This window comes from Urocitellus parryii, unplaced genomic scaffold, assembly GCF_045843805.1.
Source record: "Urocitellus parryii isolate mUroPar1 unplaced genomic scaffold, mUroPar1.hap1 Scaffold_3685, whole genome shotgun sequence".
Taxonomy (NCBI): domain Eukaryota; kingdom Metazoa; phylum Chordata; class Mammalia; order Rodentia; family Sciuridae; genus Urocitellus; species Urocitellus parryii.
Window position 1 is genome coordinate 20,314 of NW_027553313.1, and position 21,002 is coordinate 41,315.

At 55.9% G+C, this 21,002-nt stretch overlaps 12 non-coding genes across 12 annotated transcripts; all 12 read right to left on the reverse strand.

The window, feature by feature from the left end:
* Positions 1-478: 478 nt before the first annotated feature.
* On the reverse strand, positions 479-570 carry LOC144252059 (small nucleolar RNA SNORD116). The gene has a single exon (XR_013342895.1). It is a non-coding gene; the product is annotated as a small nucleolar RNA SNORD116 (small nucleolar RNA).
* A 1,730-nt stretch (positions 571-2,300) lies between these two features.
* On the reverse strand, positions 2,301-2,392 carry LOC144252048 (small nucleolar RNA SNORD116). The gene has a single exon (XR_013342884.1). It is a non-coding gene; the product is annotated as a small nucleolar RNA SNORD116 (small nucleolar RNA).
* A 1,730-nt stretch (positions 2,393-4,122) lies between these two features.
* Positions 4,123-4,214, reverse strand: LOC144252049 (small nucleolar RNA SNORD116). The gene has a single exon (XR_013342885.1). It is a non-coding gene; the product is annotated as a small nucleolar RNA SNORD116 (small nucleolar RNA).
* A 1,729-nt stretch (positions 4,215-5,943) lies between these two features.
* LOC144252050 (small nucleolar RNA SNORD116) lies at positions 5,944-6,035 on the reverse strand. Its single transcript, XR_013342886.1, has one exon. It is a non-coding gene; the product is annotated as a small nucleolar RNA SNORD116 (small nucleolar RNA).
* A 1,730-nt stretch (positions 6,036-7,765) lies between these two features.
* LOC144252051 (small nucleolar RNA SNORD116) lies at positions 7,766-7,857 on the reverse strand. The gene has a single exon (XR_013342887.1). It is a non-coding gene; the product is annotated as a small nucleolar RNA SNORD116 (small nucleolar RNA).
* Positions 7,858-9,587: 1,730 nt separating this feature from the next.
* On the reverse strand, positions 9,588-9,679 carry LOC144252060 (small nucleolar RNA SNORD116). Its single transcript, XR_013342896.1, has one exon. It is a non-coding gene; the product is annotated as a small nucleolar RNA SNORD116 (small nucleolar RNA).
* Positions 9,680-11,408: 1,729 nt separating this feature from the next.
* LOC144252052 (small nucleolar RNA SNORD116) lies at positions 11,409-11,500 on the reverse strand. Its single transcript, XR_013342888.1, has one exon. It is a non-coding gene; the product is annotated as a small nucleolar RNA SNORD116 (small nucleolar RNA).
* Positions 11,501-13,230: 1,730 nt separating this feature from the next.
* On the reverse strand, positions 13,231-13,322 carry LOC144252053 (small nucleolar RNA SNORD116). Its single transcript, XR_013342889.1, has one exon. It is a non-coding gene; the product is annotated as a small nucleolar RNA SNORD116 (small nucleolar RNA).
* Positions 13,323-15,052: 1,730 nt separating this feature from the next.
* LOC144252061 (small nucleolar RNA SNORD116) lies at positions 15,053-15,144 on the reverse strand. Its single transcript, XR_013342897.1, has one exon. It is a non-coding gene; the product is annotated as a small nucleolar RNA SNORD116 (small nucleolar RNA).
* A 1,729-nt stretch (positions 15,145-16,873) lies between these two features.
* On the reverse strand, positions 16,874-16,965 carry LOC144252054 (small nucleolar RNA SNORD116). Its single transcript, XR_013342890.1, has one exon. It is a non-coding gene; the product is annotated as a small nucleolar RNA SNORD116 (small nucleolar RNA).
* A 1,730-nt stretch (positions 16,966-18,695) lies between these two features.
* On the reverse strand, positions 18,696-18,787 carry LOC144252055 (small nucleolar RNA SNORD116). The gene has a single exon (XR_013342891.1). It is a non-coding gene; the product is annotated as a small nucleolar RNA SNORD116 (small nucleolar RNA).
* A 1,730-nt stretch (positions 18,788-20,517) lies between these two features.
* Positions 20,518-20,609, reverse strand: LOC144252062 (small nucleolar RNA SNORD116). Its single transcript, XR_013342898.1, has one exon. It is a non-coding gene; the product is annotated as a small nucleolar RNA SNORD116 (small nucleolar RNA).
* Between the last annotated feature and the right edge of the window lie 393 nt (positions 20,610-21,002).

Below are 21,002 nucleotides of genomic sequence, written 5' to 3' on the forward strand. Positions count from 1 at the left end.
AACACCACGCCCCTGTGCATTAAAGCAGGGTCTCCCATGCTTTGAGCTGGGCCCGGCTCCGCCTTCCGACGAAAGTGGACCTCAATTTTTCTCTGGAACACCCAGCAGACCAGCACGGTGCTACTCGCCTTGGCAAAAAAGTCTCCAGTCCACAAGAGGAGGAAAGCTATTCTCCTGTGCCACGGCCCAGGACCTCCTAGTACGGCTGAACCCTACCGCCTAACACCCACTAGGAAATCATGCCGGGCCGGCCAATGTCTTCCTCAACGTCTGGAGCTCTGGACCACCCATGCATGCCGAAACCAAAAGAGGACTGACCCTCAGAGGACTACAGGCTCGGGGTCCTAACGCCAGGTGAACTCGGCTGAAAAGGGCCTTCCCTTCCAGGGTCCATTCTGACACAGCCCCCGTCCAAAAAGGGCCACAGGGTTCTCCCCTCCACCACCCAGCTCACTGCAGCCCCCTACGTCTACGTGGTGGACCTCACTTTCGATGAGAGAGACGGTATAGAGTTTTCACTCATTTTGTTCAGCTTCCAAGGAATGTTTTTGTGGGAGTCATCATCGATCCACGCTTGTGACCCTCACCCGGCAAGGAGCAACCTCGGTGACTTGGGGCCAGGAGACGCTTACCATCCTCAGCTACGAAGGGCCACACTCAGGAAACAGAGGGCACGGGCATGCGGGTGTTCCCCGTCCTCCCTGGGCATCTTCCCACAGCCAGAGGACCGGCGGCAACCTTTCACTCCTTCCGTGGAAACACGACCTGCCATGCGTATGCAAGGAGACAAAAGAGAGGGATGCCCATGAAAAACAACCATGACTGGCCTGCTCCGCAGCCTGCTGCTCCTCAGTTCACACTCTTTAGGGACTGCAGCCTTTTCAGTTGCCCTCGCCATGCCGGCCTGAGCTCAGTTCCCATGTGGCTCTTAAGCTGCCCAACAAACTCTTCCAGCCACAGGAAACCCATCTGAGAATCTCCATCCAACTCTGCAAACCAATCTGACCCTGACTCCTTCCCTCCACGGGATGTCCAAGCAAGAAAGGGCGAACTTGAGAAAGCACGTCCTCTGGAAACCTCCTGCCTTTCTGGGCCATCGCCACGGGCATCTGGGAGCCCCAGGTGACGTCCATTCCAACAGGAGCTCCGGCCCCACCCACACGTTCCAATGCCTGAACCCCACAACTTGTGCAGGAGAGGAGACCCTCAGCGCCTGTCCAGCGCCTATGAAAGGCACTTGGCACAGAGGGGAATTTCATCACTCTCTACCTCCTTCAGGCACAGGCAACAATCCTTGCGCACTACTTTGGACCCACTTAGGCCTTTCCACTACCCAAACCGTTCGCGGCTGTCCTATGCTCAAAAACTAGAAGCTGACGTCTCGGGTTCGCAGGCGCCTCCTACAAGAGAAGTCATCCCTGAGGTCTGCCACAACGGTGGCTCATTCGGGATCCAAACTGTGTATATGCTCTTTCAGAATGCACAGCAACCACCATGCATGCAGCCTCACGGGCGGACCAAAAGCACACAAGGATACTAAGGCTTTTTCCTGAAGCACTTCTGATGCCCCAACTCGAGAGCCAACCATCTATCAGGAGGATCCATTAACAGAAGTGGCAGCAAAAGTACCTGCTTGCGGTAAGACCCAGTTTCTCCATGTGCATTCCCTCTATGTCCATCTACTCATCCAGGCACTGGTCCCTCTGGAGACCCACCCTTCCTTCCCCTGGTGGACCGTGGCTCCAGCCAACATTGTGTGGCAATACCACTGGCAACACTGTAGCATTTCCAGGAGAAGAGAAAACCCATCAGACTCCCGGAAACACCACGCCCCTGTGCACTAAAGCAGGGTCTCCCATGCTTTGAGCTGGGCCCCGGCTCCGCGTTCCGACGAAAGTGGACCTCAATTTTTCTCTGGAACACCCAGCAGACCAGCACGGTGCTACTCGCCTTGGCAAAAACGTCTCCAGTCCACAAGAGGAGGAAAGCTATTCTCCTGTGCCACGGCCCAGAACCTCCTAGTACGGCTGAACCCTACCGCCGAATACCCACTAGGAAATCATGCCGGGCCGGCCAATGTCTTCCTCAACGTCTGGAGCTCTGGAGCACCCATGCATGCCGAAACCAAAAGAGGACTGACCGTCAGAGGACTACAGGCTCGGGGTCCTAACGCCAGGTGAACTCGGCTGAAATGGGCCTTCCCTTCCAGGGTCCATTGTGACACAGTCCCCGTCCAAAAAGGGCCACAGGGTTCTCCCCTCCACCACCCAGCTCACTGCAGCCCCCTACGTCTACGTGGTGGACCTCAGTTTCGATGAGAGAGACGGTATAGAGTTTTCACTCATTTTGTTCAGCTTCCAAGGAATGTTTTTGTGGGAGTCATCATCGATCCACGCTTGTGACCCTCACCCGGCAAGGAGCAACCTCGGTGACTTGGGGCCAGGAGACGCTTACCATCCTCAGCTACGAAGGGCCACACTCAGGAAACAGAGGGCACGGGCATGCGGGTGTTCCCCGTCCTCCCTGGGCATCTTCCCACAGCCAGAGGAGCCGGTGGCAACCTTTCACTCCTTCCGTGGAAACACGACCTGCCATGCGTATGCAAGGAGACAAAAGAGAGGGATGCCCATGAAAAACAACCATGACTGGCCTGCTCCGCAGCCTGCTGCTCCTCAGTTCACACTCTTTAGGGACTGCAGCCTTTTCACTTGCCCTCGCCATGCCGGCCTGAGCTCAGTTCCCATGTGGCTCTTAAGCTGCCCAACAAACTCTTCCAGCCACAGGAAACCCATCTGAGAATCTCCATCCAACTCTGCAAACCAATCTGACCCTGACTCCTTCCCTCCACGGGATGTCCAAGCAAGAAAGGGCGAACTTGAGAAAGCACGTCCTCTGGAAACCTCCTGCCTTTCTGGGCCATCGCCACGGGCATCTGGGAGCCCCAGGTGACGTCCATTCCAACAGGAGCTCCGGCCCCACCCACACGTTCCAATGCCTGAACCCCACAACTTGTGCAGGAGAGGAGACCCTCAGCGCCTGTCCAGCGCCTATGAAAGGCACTTGGCACAGAGGGGAATTTCATCACTCTCTACCTCCTTCAGGCACAGGCAACAATCCTTGCGCACTACTTTGGACCCACTTAGGCCTTTCCACTACCCAAACCGTTCGCGGCTGTCCTAAGCTCAAAAACTAGAAGCTGACGTCTCGGGTTTGCAGGTGCCTCCTACAAGAGAAGTCATCCCTGAGGTCTGCCACCTGGATGGCTCATTCGGGATCCAAACTGCCTATATGCTCTTTCAGAATGCACAGCAACCACCATGCATGCAGCCTCACGGGCGGACCAAAAGCACACAAGGATACTAAGGCTTTTTCCTGAAGCACTTCTGATGCCCCAACTCGAGAGCCAACCATCTATCAGGAGGATCCATTAACAGAAGTGGCAGCAAAAGTACCCGCTTGCGGTAAGACCCAGTTTCTCCATGTGCATTCCCTCTATGTCCATCTACTCATCCAGGCACTGGTCCCTCTGGAGACCCACCCTTCCTTCCCCTGGTGGACCCTGGCTCCAGCCAACATTGTGTGGCTATACCACTGGCAACACTGTAGCATTTCCAGGAGAAGAGAAAACCCATTAGACTCCCGGAAACACCACGCCCCTGTGCATTAAAGCAGGGTCTCCCATGCTTTGAGCTGGGCCCGGCTCCGCCTTCCGACGAAAGTGGACCTCAATTTTTCTCTGGAACACCCAGCAGACCAGCACGGTGCTACTCGCCTTGGCAAAAAAGTCTCCAGTCCACAAGAGGAGGAAAGCTATTCTCCTGTGCCACGGCCCAGAACCTCCTAGTACGGCTGAACCCTACCGCCTAACACCCTTTAGGAAATCATGCCGGGCCGGCCAATGTCTTCCTCAACGTCTGGAGCTCTGGACCACCCATGCATGCCGAAACCAAAAGAGGACTGACCCTCAGAGGACTACAGGCTCGGGGTCCTAACGCCAGGTGAACTCGGCTGAAATGGGCCTTCCCTTCCAGGGTCCATTCTGACACAGCCCCCGTCCAAAAAGGGCCACAGGGTTCTCCCCTCCACCACCCAGCTCACTGCAGCCCCCTACGTCTACGTGGTGGACCTCAGTTTCGATGAGAGAGACGGTATAGAGTTTTCACTCATTTTGTTCAGCTTCCAAGGAATGTTTTTGTGGGAGTCATCATCGATCCACGCTTGTGACCCTCACCCGGCAAGGAGCAACCTCGGTGACTTGGGGCCAGGAGACGCTTACCATCCTCAGCTACGAAGGGCCACACTCAGGAAACAGAGGGCACGGGCATGCGGGTGTTCCCCGTCCTCCCTGGGCATCTTCCCACAGCCAGAGGAGCCGGCGGCAACCTTTCACTCCTTCCGTGAAACACGACCTGCCATGCGTATGCAAGGAGACAAAAGAGAGGGATGCCCATGAAAAACAACCATGACTGGCCTGCTCCGCAGCCTGCTGCTCCTCAGTTCACACTCTTTAGGGACTGCAGCCTTTTCACTTGCCCTCGCCATGCCGGCCTGAGCTCAGTTCCCTTGTGGCTCTTAAGCTGCCCAACAAACTCTTCCAGCCACAGGAAACCCATCTGAGAATCTCCATCCAACTCTGCAAACCAATCTGACCCTGACTCCTTCCCTCCACGGGATGTCCAAGCAAGAAAGGGCGAACTTGAGAAAGCACGTCCTCTGGAAACCTCCTGCCTTTCTGGGCCATCGCCACGGGCATCTGGGAGCCCCAGGTGACGTCCATTCCAACAGGAGCTCCGGCCCCACCCACACGTTCCAATGCCTGAACCCCACAACTTGTGCAGGAGAGGAGACCCTCAGCGCCTGTCCAGCGCCTATGAAAGGCACTTGGCACAGAGGGGAATTTCATCACTCTCTACCTCCTTCAGGCACAGGCAACAATCCTTGCGCACTAATTTGGACCCACTTAGGCCTTTCCACTACCCAAACCGTTCGCGGCTGTCCTATGCTCAAAAACTAGAAGCTGACGTCTCGGGTTCGCAGGCGCCTCCTACAAGAGAAGTCATCCCTGAGGTCTGCCACCACGGTGGCTCATTCAGGATCCAAACTGCCTATATGCTCTTTCAGAATGCACAGCAACCACCATGCATGCAGCCTCACGGGCGGACCAAAAGCACACAAGGATACTAAGGCTTTTTCCTGAAGCACTTCTGATGCCCCAACTCGAGAGCCAACCATCTATCAGGAGGATCCATTAACAGAAGTGGCAGCAAAAGTACCCGCTTGCGGTAAGACCCAGTTTCTCCATGTGCATTCCCTCTATGTCCATCTACTCATCCAGGCACTGGTCCCTCTGGAGACCCACCCTTCCTTCCCCTGGTGGACCGTGGCTCCAGCCAACATTGTGTGGCAATACCACTGGCAACACTGTAGCATTTCCAGGAGAAGAGACAACCCATCAGACTCCCGGAAACACCACGCCCCTGTGCACTAAAGCAGGGTCTCCCATGCTTTGAGCTGGGCCCGGCTCCGCGTTCCAACGAAAGTGGACCTCAATTTTTCTCTGGAACACCCAGCAGACCAGCACGGTGCTACTCGCCTTGGCAAAAACGTCTCCAGTCCACAAGAGGAGGAAAGCTGTTCTCCTGTGCCACGGCCCAGAACCTCCTAGTACGGTTGAACCCTAACGCCGAATACCCACTAGGAAATCATGCCGGGCAGGCCAATGTCTTCCTCAACGTCTGGAGCTCTGGAGCACCCATGCATGCCGAAACCAAAAGAGGACTGACCCTCAGAGGACTACAGGCTCGGGGTCCTAACGCCAGGTGAACTCGGCTGAAATGGGCCTTCCCTTCCAGGGTCCATTCCGACACAGCCCCTGTCGAAAAGGGGCCACAGGGTTCTCCCCTCCACCACCCAGCTCACTGCAGCCCCCTATGTCTACGTGGTGGACCTCAGTTTCGATGAGAGAGACGGTATAGAGTTTTCACTCATTTTGTTCAGCTTCCAAGGAATGTTTTTGTGGGAGTCATCATCGATCCACGCTTGTGACCCTCACCCGGCAAGGAGCAACCTCGGTGACTTGGGGCCAGGAGACGCTTACCATCCTCAGCTACGAAGGGCCACACTCAGGAAACAGAGGGCACGGGCATGCGGGTGTTCCCCGTCCTCCCTGGGCATCTTCCCACAGCCAGAGGAGCCGGCGGCAACCTTTCACTCCTTCCGTGGAAACACGACCTGCCATGCGTATGCAAGGAGACAAAAGAGAGGGATGCCCATGAAAAACAACCATGACTGGCCTGCTCCGCAGCCTGCTGCTCCTCAGTTCACACTCTTTAGGGACTGCAGCCTTTTCACTTGCCCTCGCCATGCCGGCCTGAGCTCAGTTCCCATGTGGCTCTTAAGCTGCCCAACAAACTCTTCCAGCCACAGGAAACCCATCTGAGAATCTCCATCCAACTCTGCAAACCAATCTGACCCTGACTCCTTCCCTCCACGGGATGTCCAAGCAAGAAAGGGCGAACTTGAGAAAGCACGTCCGCTGGAAACCTCCTGCCTTTCTGGGCCATCGCCACGGGCATCTGGGAGCCCCAGGTGACGTCCATTCCAACAGGAGCTCCGGCCCCACCCACACGTTCCAATGCCTGAACCCCACAACTTGTGCAGGAGAGGAGACCCTCAGCGCCTGTCCAGCGCCTATGAAAGGCACTTGGCACAGAGGGGAATTTCATCACTCTCTACCTCCTTCAGGCACAGGCAACAATCCTTGCGCACTAATTTGGACCCACTTAGGCCTTTCCACTACCCAAACCGTTCGCGGCTGTCCTATGCTCAAAAACTAGAAGCTGACGTCTCGGGTTCGCAGGCGCCTCCTACAAGAGAAGTCATCCCTGAGGTCTGCCACCTGGGTGGCTCATTCGGGATCCAAACTGCCTATATGCTCTTTCAGAATGCACAGCAACCACCATGCATGCAGCCTCACGGGCGGACCAAAAGCACACAAGGATACTAAGGCTTTTTCCTGAAGCACTTCTGATGCCCCAACTCGAGAGCCAACCATCTATCAGGAGGATCCATTAACAGAAGTGGCAGCAAAAGTACCTGCTTGCGGTAAGACCCAGTTTCTCCATGTGCATTCCCTCTATGTCCATCTACTCATCCAGGCACTGGTCCCTCTGGAGACCCACCCTTCCTTCTCCTGGTGGACCGTGGCTCCAGCCAACATTGTGTGGCAATACCACTGGCAACACTGTAGCATTTCCAGGAGAAGAGAAAACCCATCAGACTCCCGGAAACACCACGCCCCTGTGCACTAAAGCAGGGTCTCCCATGCTTTGAGCTGGGCCCGGCTCCGCCTTCCGACGAAAGTGGACCTCAATTTTTCTCTGGAACACCCAGCAGACCAGCACGGTGCTACTCGCCTTGGCAAAAAAGTCTCCAGTCCACAAGAGGAGGAAAGCTATTCTCCTGTGCCACGGCCCAGAACCTCCTAGTACGGCTGAACCCTACCGCCGAATACCCACTAGGAAATCATGCCGGGCAGGCCAATGTCTTCCTCAACGTCTGGAGCTCTGGAGCACCCATGCATGCCGAAACCAAAAGAGGACTGACCCTCAGAGGACTACAGGCTCGGGGTCCTAACGCCAGGTGAACTCGGCTGAAATGGGCCTTCCCTTCCAGGGTCCATTCTGACACAGCCCCTGTCGAAAAAGGGCCACAGGGTTCTCCCCTCCACCACCCAGCTCACTGCAGCCCCCTACGTCTACGTGGTGGACCTCAGTTTCGATGAGAGAGACGGTATAGAGTTTTCACTCATTTTGTTCAGCTTCCAAGGAATGTTTTTGTGGGAGTCATCATCGATCCACGCTTGTGACCCTCACCCGGCAAGGAGCAACCTCGGTGACTTGGGGCCAGGAGACGCTTACCATCCTCAGCTACGAAGGGGCACACTCAGGAAACAGAGGGCACGGGCATGCGGGTGTTCCCCGTCCTCCCTGGGCATCTTCCCACAGCCAGAGGAGCCGGCGGCAACCTTTCACTCCTTCCGTGGAAACACGACCTGCCATGCGTATGCAAGGAGACAAAAGAGAGGGATGCCCATGAAAAACAACCATGACTGGCCTGCTCCGCAGCCTGCTGCTCCTCAGTTCACACTCTTTAGGGACTGCAGCCTTTTCACTTGCCCTCGCCATGCCGGCCTGAGCTCAGTTCCCATGTGGCTCTTAAGCTGCCCAACAAACTCTTCCAGCCACAGGAAACCCATCTGAGAATCTCCATCCAACTCTGCAAACCAATCTGACCCTGACTCCTTCCCTCCACGGGATGTCCAAGCAAGAAAGGGCGAACTTGAGAAAGCACGTCCTCTGGAAACCTCCTGCCTTTCTGGGCCATCGCCACGGGCATCTGGGAGCCCCAGGTGACGTCCATTCCAACAGGAGCTCCGGCCCCACCCACACGTTCCAATGCCTGAACCCCACAACTTGTGCAGGAGAGGAGACCCTCAGCGCCTGTCCAGCGCCTATGAAAGGCACTTGGCACAGAGGGGAATTTCATCACTCTCTACCTCCTTCAGGCACAGGCAACAATCCTTGCGCACTAATTTGGACCCACTTAGGCCTTTCCACTACCCAAACCGTTCGCGGCTGTCCTATGCTCAAAAACTAGAAGCTGACGTCTCGGGTTCGCAGGCGCCTCCTACAAGAGAAGTCATCCCTGAGGTCTGCCACCACGGTGGCTCATTCGGGATCCAAACTGTGTATATGCTCTTTCAGAATGCACAGCAACCACCATGCATGCAGCCTCACGGGCGGACCAAAAGCACACAAGGATACTAAGGCTTTTTCCTGAAGCACTTCTGATGCCCCAACTCGAGAGCCAACCATCTATCAGGAGGATCCATTAACAGAAGTGGCAGCAAAAGTACCTGCTTGCGGTAAGACCCAGTTTCTCCATGTGCATTCCCTCTATGTCCATCTACTCATCCAGGCACTGGTCCCTCTGGAGACCCACCCTTCCTTCCCCTGGTGGACCGTGGCTCCAGCCAACATTGTGTGGCAATACCACTGGCAACACTGTAGCATTTCCAGGAGAAGAGAAAACCCATCAGACTCCCGGAAACACCACGCCCCTGTGCACTAAAGCAGGGTCTCCCATGCTTTGAGCTGGGCCCGGCTCCGCGTTCCGACGAAAGTGGACCTCAATTTTTCTCTGGAACACCCAGCAGACCAGCACGGTGCTACTCGCCTTGGCAAAAACGTCTCCAGTCCACAAGAGGAGGAAAGCTATTCTCCTGTGCCACGGCCCAGAACCTCCTAGTACGGCTGAACCCTACCGCCGAATTCCCACTAGGAAATCATGCCGGGCAGGCCAATGTCTTCCTCAACGTCTGGAGCTCTGGACCACCCATGCATGCCGAAACCAAAAGAGGACTGACCCTCAGAGGACTACAGGCTCGGGGTCCTAACGCCAGGTGAACTCGGCTGAAATGGGCCTTCCCTTCCAGGGTCCATTCTGACACAGTCCCCGTCCAAAAAGGGCCACAGGGTTCTCCCCTCCACCACCCAGCTCACTGCAGCCCCCTACGTCTACGTGGTGGACCTCACTTTCGATGAGAGAGACGGTATAGAGTTTTCACTCATTTTGTTCAGCTTCCAAGGAATGTTTTTGTGGGAGTCATCATCGATCCACGCTTGTGACCCTCACCCGGCAAGGAGCAACCTCGGTGACTTGGGGCCAGGAGACGCTTACCATCCTCAGCTACGAAGGGCCACACTCAGGAAACAGAGGGCACGGGCATGCGGGTGTTCCCCGTCCTCCCTGGGCATCTTCCCACAGCCAGAGAAGCCGGCGGCAACCTTTCACTCCTTCCGTGGAAACACGACCTGCCATGCGTATGCAAGGAGACAAAAGAGAGGGATGCCCATGAAAAACAACCATGACTGGCCTGCTCCGCAGCCTGCTGCTCCTCAGTTCACACTCTTTAGGGACTGCAGCCTTTTCACTTGCCCTCGCCATGCCGGCCTGAGCTCAGTTCCCATGTGGCTCTTAAGCTGCCCAACAAACTCTTCCAGCCACAGGAAACCCATCTGAGAATCTCCATCCAACTCTGCAAACCAATCTGACCCTGACTCCTTCCCTCCACGGGATGTCCAAGCAAGAAAGGGCGAACTTGAGAAAGCACGTCCGCTGGAAACCTCCTGCCTTTCTGGGCCATCGCCACGGGCATCTGGGAGCCCCAGGTGACGTCCATTCCAACAGGAGCTCCGGCCCCACCCACACGTTCCAATGCCTGAACCCCACAACTTGTGCAGGAGAGGAGACCCTCAGCGCCTGTCCAGCGCCTATGAAAGGCACTTGGCACAGAGGGGAATTTCATCACTCTCTACCTCCTTCAGGCACAGGCAACAATCCTTGCGCACTACTTTGGACCCACTTAGGCCTTTCCACTACCCAAACCGTTCGCGGCTGTCCTAAGCTCAAAAACTAGAAGCTGACGTCTCGGGTTTGCAGGTGCCTCCTACAAGAGAAGTCATCCCTGAGGTCTGCCACCTGGGTGGCTCATTCGGGATCCAAACTGCCTATATGCTCTTTCAGAATGCACAGCAACCACCATGCATGCAGCCTCACGGGCGGACCAAAAGCACACAAGGATACTAAGGCTTTTTCCTGAAGCACTTCTGATGCCCCAACTCGAGAGCCAACCATCTATCAGGAGGATCCATTAACAGAAGTGGCAGCAAAAGTACCCGCTTGCGGTAAGACCCAGTTTCTCCATGTGCATTCCCTCTATGTCCATCTACTCATCCAGGCACTGGTCCCTCTGGAGACCCACCCTTCCTTCCCCTGGTGGACCCTGGCTCCAGCCAACATTGTGTGGCTATACCACTGGCAACACTGTAGCATTTCCAGGAGAAGAGAAAACCCATCAGACTCCCGGAAACACCACGCCCTGTGCATTAAAGCAGGGTCTCCCATGCTTTGAGCTGGGCCCGGCTCCGCCTTCCGACGAAAGTGGACCTCAATTTTTCTCTGGAACACCCAGCAGACCAGCACGGTGCTACTCGCCTTGGCAAAAAAGTCTCCAGTCCACAAGAGGAGGAAAGCTATTCTCCTGTGCCACGGCCCAGAACCTCCTAGTACGGCTGAACCCTACCGCCTAACACCCACTAGGAAATCATGCCGGGCCGGCCAATGTCTTCCTCAACGTCTGGAGCTCTGGACCACCCATGCATGCCGAAACCAAAAGAGGACTGACCCTCAGAGGACTACAGGCTCGGGGTCCTAACGCCAGGTGAACTCGGCTGAAATGGGCCTTCCCTTCCAGGGTCCATTCTGACACAGCCCCCGTCCAAAAAGGGCCACAGGGTTCTCCCCTCCACCACCCAGCTCACTGCAGCCCCCTACGTCTACGTGGTGGACCTCAGTTTCGATGAGAGAGACGGTATAGAGTTTTCACTCATTTTGTTCAGCTTCCAAGGAATGTTTTTGTGGGAGTCATCATCGATCCACGCTTGTGACCCTCACCCGGCAAGGAGCAACCTCGGTGACTTGGGGCCAGGAGACGCTTACCATCCTCAGCTACGAAGGGCCACACTCAGGAAACAGAGGGCACGGGCATGCGGGTGTTCCCCGTCCTCCCTGGGCATCTTCCCACAGCCAGAGGAGCCGGCGGCAACCTTTCACTCCTTCCGTGGAAACACGACCTGCCATGCGTATGCAAGGAGACAAAAGAGAGGGATGCCCATGAAAAACAACCATGACTGGCCTGCTCCGCAGCCTGCTGCTCCTCAGTTCACACTCTTTAGGGACTGCAGCCTTTTCAGTTGCCCTCGCCATGCCGGCCTGAGCTCAGTTCCCATGTGGCTCTTAAGCTGCCCAACAAACTCTTCCAGCCACAGGAAACCCATCTGAGAATCTCCATCCAACTCTGCAAACCAATCTGACCCTGACTCCTTCCCTCCACGGGATGTCCAAGCAAGAAAGGGCGAACTTGAGAAAGCACGTCCTCTGGAAACCTCCTGCCTTTCTGGGCCATCGCCACGGGCATCTGGGAGCCCCAGGTGACGTCCATTCCAACAGGAGCTCCGGCCCCACCCACACGTTCCAATGCCTGAACCCCACAACTTGTGCAGGAGAGGAGACCCTCAGCGCCTGTCCAGCGCCTATGAAAGGCACTTGGCACAGAGGGGAATTTCATCACTCTCTACCTCCTTCAGGCACAGGCAACAATCCTTGCGCACTAATTTGGACCCACTTAGGCCTTTCCACTACCCAAACCGTTCGCGGCTGTCCTATGCTCAAAAACTAGAAGCTGACGTCTCGGGTTCGCAGGCGCCTCCTACAAGAGAAGTCATCCCTGAGGTCTGCCACAACGGTGGCTCATTCGGGATCCAAACTGCCTATATGCTCTTTCAGAATGCACAGCAACCACCATGCATGCAGCCTCACGGGCGGACCAAAAGCACACAAGGATACTAAGGCTTTTTCCTGAAGCACTTCTGATGCCCCAACTCGAGAGCCAACCATCTATCAGGAGGATCCATTAACAGAAGTGGCAGCAAAAGTACCTGCTTGCGGTAAGACCCAGTTTCTCCATGTGCATTCCCTCTATGTCCATCTACTCATCCAGGCACTGGTCCCTCTGGAGACCCACCCTTCCTTCCCCTGGTGGACCGTGGCTCCAGCCAACATTGTGTGGCAATACCACTGGCAACACTGTAGCATTTCCAGGAGAAGAGAAAACCCATCAGACTCCCGGAAACACCACGCCCCTGTGCACTAAAGCAGGGTCTCCCATGCTTTGAGCTGGGCCCGGCTCCGCCTTCCGACGAAAGTGGACCTCAATTTTTCTCTGGAACACCCAGCAGACCAGCACGGTGCTACTCGCCTTGGCAAAAACGTCTCCAGTCCACAAGAGGAGGAAAGCTATTCTCCTGTGCCACGGCCCAGAACCTCCTAGTACGGCTGAACCCTACCGCCGAATACCCACTAGGAAATCATGCCGGGCAGGCCAATGTCTTCCTCAACGTCTGGAGCTCTGGACCACCCATGCATGCCGAAACCAAAAGAGGACTGACCCTCAGAGGACTACAGGCTCGGGGTCCTAACGCCAGGTGAACTCGGCTGAAAAGGGCCTTCCCTTCCAGGGTCCATTCTGACACAGCCCCCGTCCAAAAAGGGCCACAGGGTTCTCCCCTCCACCACCCAGCTCACTGCAGCCCCCTACGTCTACGTGGTGGACCTCAGTTTCGATGAGAGAGACGGTATAGAGTTTTCACTCATTTTGTTCAGCTTCCAAGGAATGTTTTTGTGGGAGTCATCATCGATCCACGCTTGTGACCCTCACTCGGCAAGGAGCAACCTCGGTGACTTGGGGCCAGGAGACGCTTACCATCCTCAGCTACGAAGGGCCACACTCAGGAAACAGAGGGCACGGGCATGCGGGTGTTCCCCGTCCTCCCTGGGCATCTTCCCACAGCCAGAGGAGCCGGCGGCAACCTTTCACTCCTTCCGTGGAAACACGACCTGCCATGCGTATGCAAGGAGACAAAAGAGAGGGATGCCCATGAAAAACAACCATGACTGGCCTGCTCCGCAGCCTGCTGCTCCTCAGTTCACACTCTTTAGGGACTGCAGCCTTTTCACTTGCCCTCGCCATGCCGGCCTGAGCTCAGTTCCCATGTGGCTCTTAAGCTGCCCAACAAACTCTTCCAGCCACAGGAAACCCATCTGAGAATCTCCATCCAACTCTGCAAACCAATCTGACCCTGACTCCTTCCCTCCACGGGATGTCCAAGCAAGAAAGGGCGAACTTGAGAAAGCACGTCCTCTGGAAACCTCCTGCCTTTCTGGGCCATCGCCACGGGCATCTGGGAGCCCCAGGTGACGTCCATTCCAACAGGAGCTCCGGCCCCACCCACACGTTCCAATGCCTGAACCCCACAACTTGTGCAGGAGAGGAGACCCTCAGCGCCTGTCCAGCGCCTATGAAAGGCACTTGGCACAGAGGGGAATTTCATCACTCTCTACCTCCTTCAGGCACAGGCAACAATCCTTGCGCACTACTTTGGACCCACTTAGGCCTTTCCACTACCCAAACCGTTCGCGGCTGTCCTAAGCTCAAAAACTAGAAGCTGACGTCTCGGGTTTGCAGGTGCCTCCTACAAGAGAAGTCATCCCTGAGGTCTGCCACCTGGGTGGCTCATTCGGGATCCAAACTGCCTATATGCTCTTTCAGAATGCACAGCAACCACCATGCATGCAGCCTCACGGGCGGACCAAAAGCACACAAGGATACTAAGGCTTTTTCCTGAAGCACTTCTGATGCCCCAACTCGAGAGCCAACCATCTATCAGGAGGATCCATTAACAGAAGTGGCAGCAAAAGTACCCACTTGCGGTAAGACCCAGTTTCTCCATGTGCATTCCCTCTATGTCCATCTACTCATCCAGGCACTGGTCCCTCTGGAGACCCACCCTTCCTTCCCCTGGTGGACCGTGGCTCCAGCCAACATTGTGTGGCAATACCACTGGCAACACTGTAGCATTTCCAGGAGAAGAGAAAACCCATCAGACTCCCGGAAACACCACGCCCCTGTGCATTAAAGCAGGGTCTCCCATGCTTTGAGCTGGGCCCGGCTCCGCCTTCCGACGAAAGTGGACCTCAATTTTTCTCTGGAACACCCAGCAGACCAGCACGGTGCTACTCGCCTTGGCAAAAAAGTCTCCAGTCCACAAGAGGAGGAAAGCTATTCTCCTGTGCCACGGCCCAGGACCTCCTAGTACGGCTGAACCCTACCGCCTAACACCCACTAGGAAATCATGCCGGGCCGGCCAATGTCTTCCTCAACGTCTGGAGCTCTGGAGCACCCATGCATGCCGAAACCAAAAGAGGACTGACCCTCAGAGGACTACAGGCTCGGGGTCCTAACGCCAGGTGAACTCGGCTGAAAAGGGCCTTCCCTTCCAGGGTCCATTCTGACACAGCCCCCGTCCAAAAAGGGCCACAGGGTTCTCCCCTCCACCACCCAGCTCACTGCAGCCCCCTACGTCTACGTGGTGGACCTCACTTTCGATGAGAGAGACGGTATAGAGTTTTCACTCATTTTGTTCAGCTTCCAAGGAATGTTTTTGTGGGAGTCATCATCGATCCACGCTTGTGACCCTCACCCGGCAAGGAGCAACCTCGGTGACTTGGGGCCAGGAGACGCTTACCATCCTCAGCTACGAAGGGCCACACTCAGGAAACAGAGGGCACGGGCATGCGGGTGTTCCCCGTCCTCCCTGGGCATCTTCCCACAGCCAGAGGACCGGCGGCAACCTTTCACTCCTTCCGTGGAAACACGACCTGCCATGCGTATGCAAGGAGACAAAAGAGAGGGATGCCCATGAAAAACAACCATGACTGGCCTGCTCCGCAGCCTGCTGCTCCTCAGTTCACACTCTTTAGGGACTGCAGCCTTTTCACTTGCCCTCGCCATGCCGGCCTGAGCTCAGTTCCCATGTGGCTCTTAAGCTGCCCAACAAACTCTTCCAGCCACAGGAAACCCATCTGAGAATCTCCATCCAACTCTGCAAACCAATCTGACCCTGACTCCTTCCCTCCACGGGATGTCCAAGCAAGAAAGGGCGAACTTGAGAAAGCACGTCCTCTGGAAACCTCCTGCCTTTCTGGGCCATCGCCACGGGCATCTGGGAGCCCCAGGTGACGTCCATTCCAACAGGAGCTCCGGCCCCACCCACACGTTCCAATGCCTGAACCCCACAACTTGTGCAGGAGAGGAGACCCTCAGCGCCTGTCCAGCGCCTATGAAAGGCACTTGGCACAGAGGGGAATTTCATCACTCTCTACCTCCTTCAGGCACAGGCAACAATCCTTGCGCACTAATTTGGACCCACTTAGGCCTTTCCACTACCCAAACCGTTCGCGGCTGTCGTATGCTCAAAAACTAGAAGCTGACGTCTCGGGTTTGCAGGCGCCTCCTACAAGAGAAGTCATCCCTGAGGTCTGCCACCACGGTGGCTCATTCGGGATCCAAACTGCCTATATGCTCTTTCAGAATGCACAGCAACCACCATGCATGCAGCCTCACGGGCGGACCAAAAGCACACAAGGATACTAAGGCTTTTTCCTGAAGCACTTCTGATGCCCCAACTCGAGAGCCAACCATCTATCAGGAGGATCCATTAACAGAAGTGGCAGCAAAAGTACCCGCTTGCGGTAAGACCCAGTTTCTCCATGTGCATTCCCTCTATGTCCATCTACTCATCCAGGCACTGGTCCCTCTGGAGACCCACCCTTCCTTCCCCTGGTGGACCGTGGCTCCAGCCAACATTGTGTGGCAATACCACTGGCAACACTGTAGCATTTCCAGGAGAAGAGAAAACCCATCAGACTCCCGGAAACACCACGCCCCTGTGCACTAAAGCAGGGTCTCCCATGCTTTGAGCTGGGCCCGGCTCCGCCTTCCGACGAAAGTGGACCTCAATTTTTCTCTGGAACACCCAGCAGACCAGCACGGTGCTACTCGCCTTGGCAAAAAAGTCTCCAGTCCACAAGAGGAGGAAAGCTATTCTCCTGTGCCACGGCCCAGAACCTCCTAGTACGGCTGAACCCTACCGCCGAATACCCACTAGGAAATCATGCCGGGCAGGCCAATGTCTTCCTCAACGTCTGGAGCTCTGGAGCACCCATGCATGCCGAAACCAAAAGAGGACTGACCCTCAGAGGACTACAGGCTCGGGGTCCTAACGCCAGGTGAACTCGGCTGAAATGGGCCTTCCCTTCCAGGGTCCATTCCGACACAGCCCCCGTCCAAAAAGGGCCACAGGGTTCTCCCCTCCACCACCCAGCTCACTGCAGCCCCCTACGTCTACGTGGTGGACCTCAGTTTCGATGAGAGAGACGGTATAGAGTTTTCACTCATTTTGTTCAGCTTCCAAGGAATGTTTTTGTGGGAGTCATCATCGATCCACGCTTGTGACCCTCACCCGGCAAGGAGCAACCTCGGTGACTTGGGGCCAGGAGACGGCTTACCATCCTCAGCTACGAAGGGCCACACTCAGGAAACAGAGGGCACGGGCATGCGGGTGTTCCCCGTCCTCCCTGGGCATCTTCCCACAGCCAGAGGAGCCGGCGGCAACCTTTCACTCCTTCCGTGGAAACACGACCTGCCATGCGTATGCAAGGAGACAAAAGAGAGGGATGCCCATGAAAAACAACCATGACTGGCCTGCTCCGCAGCCTGCTGCTCCTCAGTTCACACTCTTTAGGGACTGCAGCCTTTTCACTTGCCCTCGCCATGCCGGCCTGAGCTCAGTTCCCATGTGGCTCTTAAGCTGCCCAACAAACTCTTCCAGCCACAGGAAACCCATCTGAGAATCTCCATCCAACTCTGCAAACCAATCTGACCCTGACTCCTTCCCTCCACGGGATGTCCAAGCAAGAAAGGGCGAACTTGAGAAAGCACGTCCTCTGGAAACCTCCTGCCTTTCTGGGCCATCGCCACGGGCATCTGGGAGCCCCAGGTGACGTCCATTCCAACAGGAGCTCCGGCCCCACCCACACGTTCCAATGCCTGAACCCCACAACTTGTGCAGGAGAGGAGACCTCAGCGCCTGTCCAGCGCCTATGAAAGGCACTTGGCACAGAGGGGAATTTCATCACTCTCTACCTCCTTCAGGCACAGGCAACAATCCTTGCGCACTACTTTGGACCCACTTAGGCCTTTCCACTACCCAAACCATTCACGGCTGTCCTAAGCTCAAAAACTAGAAGCTGACGTCTCGGGTTTGCAGGTGCCTCCTACAAGAGAAGTCATCCCTGAGGTCTGCCACCTGGGTGGCTCATTCGGGATCCAAACTGCCTATATGCTCTTTCAGAATGCACAGCAACCACCATGCATGCAGCCTCACGGGCGGACCAAAAGCACACAAGGATACTAAGGCTTTTTCCTGAAGCACTTCTGATGCCCCAACTCGAGAGCCAACCATCTATCAGGAGGATCCATTAACAGAAGTGGCAGCAAAAGTACCCGCTTGCGGTAAGACCCAGTTTCTCCATGTGCATTCCCTCTATGTCCATCTACTCATCCAGGCACTGGTCCCTCTGGAGACCCACCCTTCCTTCCCCTGGTGGACCCTGGCTCCAGCCAACATTGTGTGGCAATACCACTGGCAACACTGTAGCATTTCCAGGAGAAGAGAAAACCCATCAGACTCCCGGAAACACCACGCCCCTGTGCATTAAAGCAGGGTCTCCCATGCTTTGAGCTGGGCCCGGCTCCGCCTTCCGACGAAAGTGGACCTCAATTTTTCTCTGGAACACCCAGCAGACCAGCACGGTGCTACTCGCCTTGGCAAAAAAGTCTCCAGTCCACAAGAGGAGGAAAGCTATTCTCCTGTGCCACGGCCCAGAACCTCCTAGTACGGCTGAACCCTACCGCCTAACACCCACTAGGAAATCATGCCGGGCCGGCCAATGTCTTCCTCAACGTCTGGAGCTCTGGACCACCCATGCATGCCGAAACCAAAAGAGGACTGACCCTCAGAGGACTACAGGCTCGGGGTCCTAACGCCAGGTGAACTCGGCTGAAAAGGGCCTTCCCTTCCAGGGTCCATTCCGACACAGCCCCCGTCCAAAAAGGGCCACAGGGTTCTCCCCTCCACCACCCAGCTCACTGCAGCCCCCTACGTCTACGTGGTGGACCTCAGTTTCGATGAGAGAGACGGTATAGAGTTTTCACTCATTTTGTTCAGCTTCCAAGGAATGTTTTTGTGGGAGTCATCATCGATCCACGCTTGTGACCCTCACCCGGCAAGGAGCAACCTCGGTGACTTGGGGCCAGGAGACGCTTACCATCCTCAGCTACGAAGGGCCACACTCAGGAAACAGAGGGCACGGGCATGCGGGTGTTCCCCGTCCTCCCTGGGCATCTTCCCACAGCCAGAGGAGCCGGCGGCAACCTTTCACTCCTTCCGTGGAAACACGACCTGCCATGCGTATGCAAGGAGACAAAAGAGAGGGATGCCCATGAAAAACAACCATGACTGGCCTGCTCCGCAGCCTGCTGCTCCTCAGTTCACACTCTTTAGGGACTGCAGCCTTTTCACTTGCCCTCGCCATGCCGGCCTGAGCTCAGTTCCCATGTGGCTCTTAAGCTGCCCAACAAACTCTTCCAGCCACAGGAAACCCATCTGAGAATCTCCATCCAACTCTGCAAACCAATCTGACCCTGACTCCTTCCCTCCACGGGATGTCCAAGCAAGAAAGGGCGAACTTGAGAAAGCACGTCCTCTGGAAACCTCCTGTCTTTCTGGGCCATCGCCACGGGCATCTGGGAGCCCCAGGTGACGTCCATTCCAACAGGAGCTCCGGCCCCACCCACACGTTCCAATGCCTGAACCCCACAACTTGTGCAGGAGAGGAGACCCTCAGCGCCTGTCCAGCGCCTATGAAAGGCACTTGGCACAGAGGGGAATTTCATCACTCTCTACCTCCTTCAGGCACAGGCAACAATCCTTGCGCACTACTTTGGACCCACTTAGGCCTTTCCACTACCCAAACCGTTCGCGGCTGTCCTAAGCTCAAAAACTAGAAGCTGACGTCTCGGGTTTGCAGGTGCCTCCTACAAGAGAAGTCATCCCTGAGGTCTGCCACCTGGGTGGCTCATTCGGGATCCAAACTGCCTATATGCTCTTTCAGAATGCACAGCAACCACCATGCATGCAGCCTCACGGGCGGACCAAAAGCACACAAGGATACTAAGGCTTTTTCCTGAAGCACTTCTGATGCCCCAACTCGAGAGCCAACCATCTATCAGGAGGATCCATTAACAGAAGTGGCAGCAAAAGTACCCACTTGCGGTAAGACCCAGTTTCTCCATGTGCATTCCCTCTATGTCCATCTACTCATCCAGGCACTGGTCCCTCTGGAGACCCACCCTTCCTTCCCCTGGTGGACCCTGGCTCCAGCCAACATTGTGTGGCAATACCACTGGCAACACTGTAGCATTTCCAGGAGAAGAGAAAACCCATCAGACTCCCGGAAACACCACGCCCCTGTGCATTAAAGCAGGGTCTCCCATGCTTTGAGCTGGGCCCGGCTCCGCCTTCCGACGAAAGTGGACCTCAATTTTTCTCTGGAACACCCAGCAGACCAGCACGGTGCTACTCGCCTTGGCAAAAAAGTCTCCAGTCCACAAGAGGAGGAAAGCTATTCTCCTGTGCCACGGCCCAGGACCTCCTAGTACGGCTGAACCCTACCGCCTAACACCCACTAGGAAATCATGCCGGGCCGGCCAATGTCTTCCTCAACGTCTGGAGCTCTGGACCACCCATGCATGCCGAAACCAAAAGAGGACTGACCCTCAGAGGACTACAGGCTCGGGGTCCTAACGCCAGGTGAACTCGGCTGAAAAGGGCCTTCCCTTCCAGGGTCCATTCTGACACAGCCCCCGTCCAAAAAGGGCCACAGGGTTCTCCCCTCCACCACCCAGCTCACTGCAGCCCCCTACGTCTACGTGGTGGACCTCACTTTCGATGAGAGAGACGGTATAGAGTTTTCACTCATTTTGTTCAGCTTCCAAGGAATGTTTTTGTGGGAGTCATCATCGATCCACGCTTGTGACCCTCACCCGGCAAGGAGCAACCTCGGTGACTTGGGGCCAGGAGACGCTTACCATCCTCAGCTACGAAGGGCCACACTCAGGAAACAGAGGGCACGGGCATGCGGGTGTTCCCCGTCCTCCCTGGGCATCTTCCCACAGCCAGAGGAGCCGGCGGCAACCTTTCACTCCTTCCGTGGAAACACGACCTGCCATGCGTATGCAAGGAGACAAAAGAGAGGGATGCCCATGAAAAACAACCATGACTGGCCTGCTCCGCAGCCTGCTGCTCCTCAGTTCACACTCTTTAGGGACTGCAGCCTTTTCACTTGCCCTCGCCATGCCGGCCTGAGCTCAGTTCCCATGTGGCTCTTAAGCTGCCCAACAAACTCTTCCAGCCACAGGA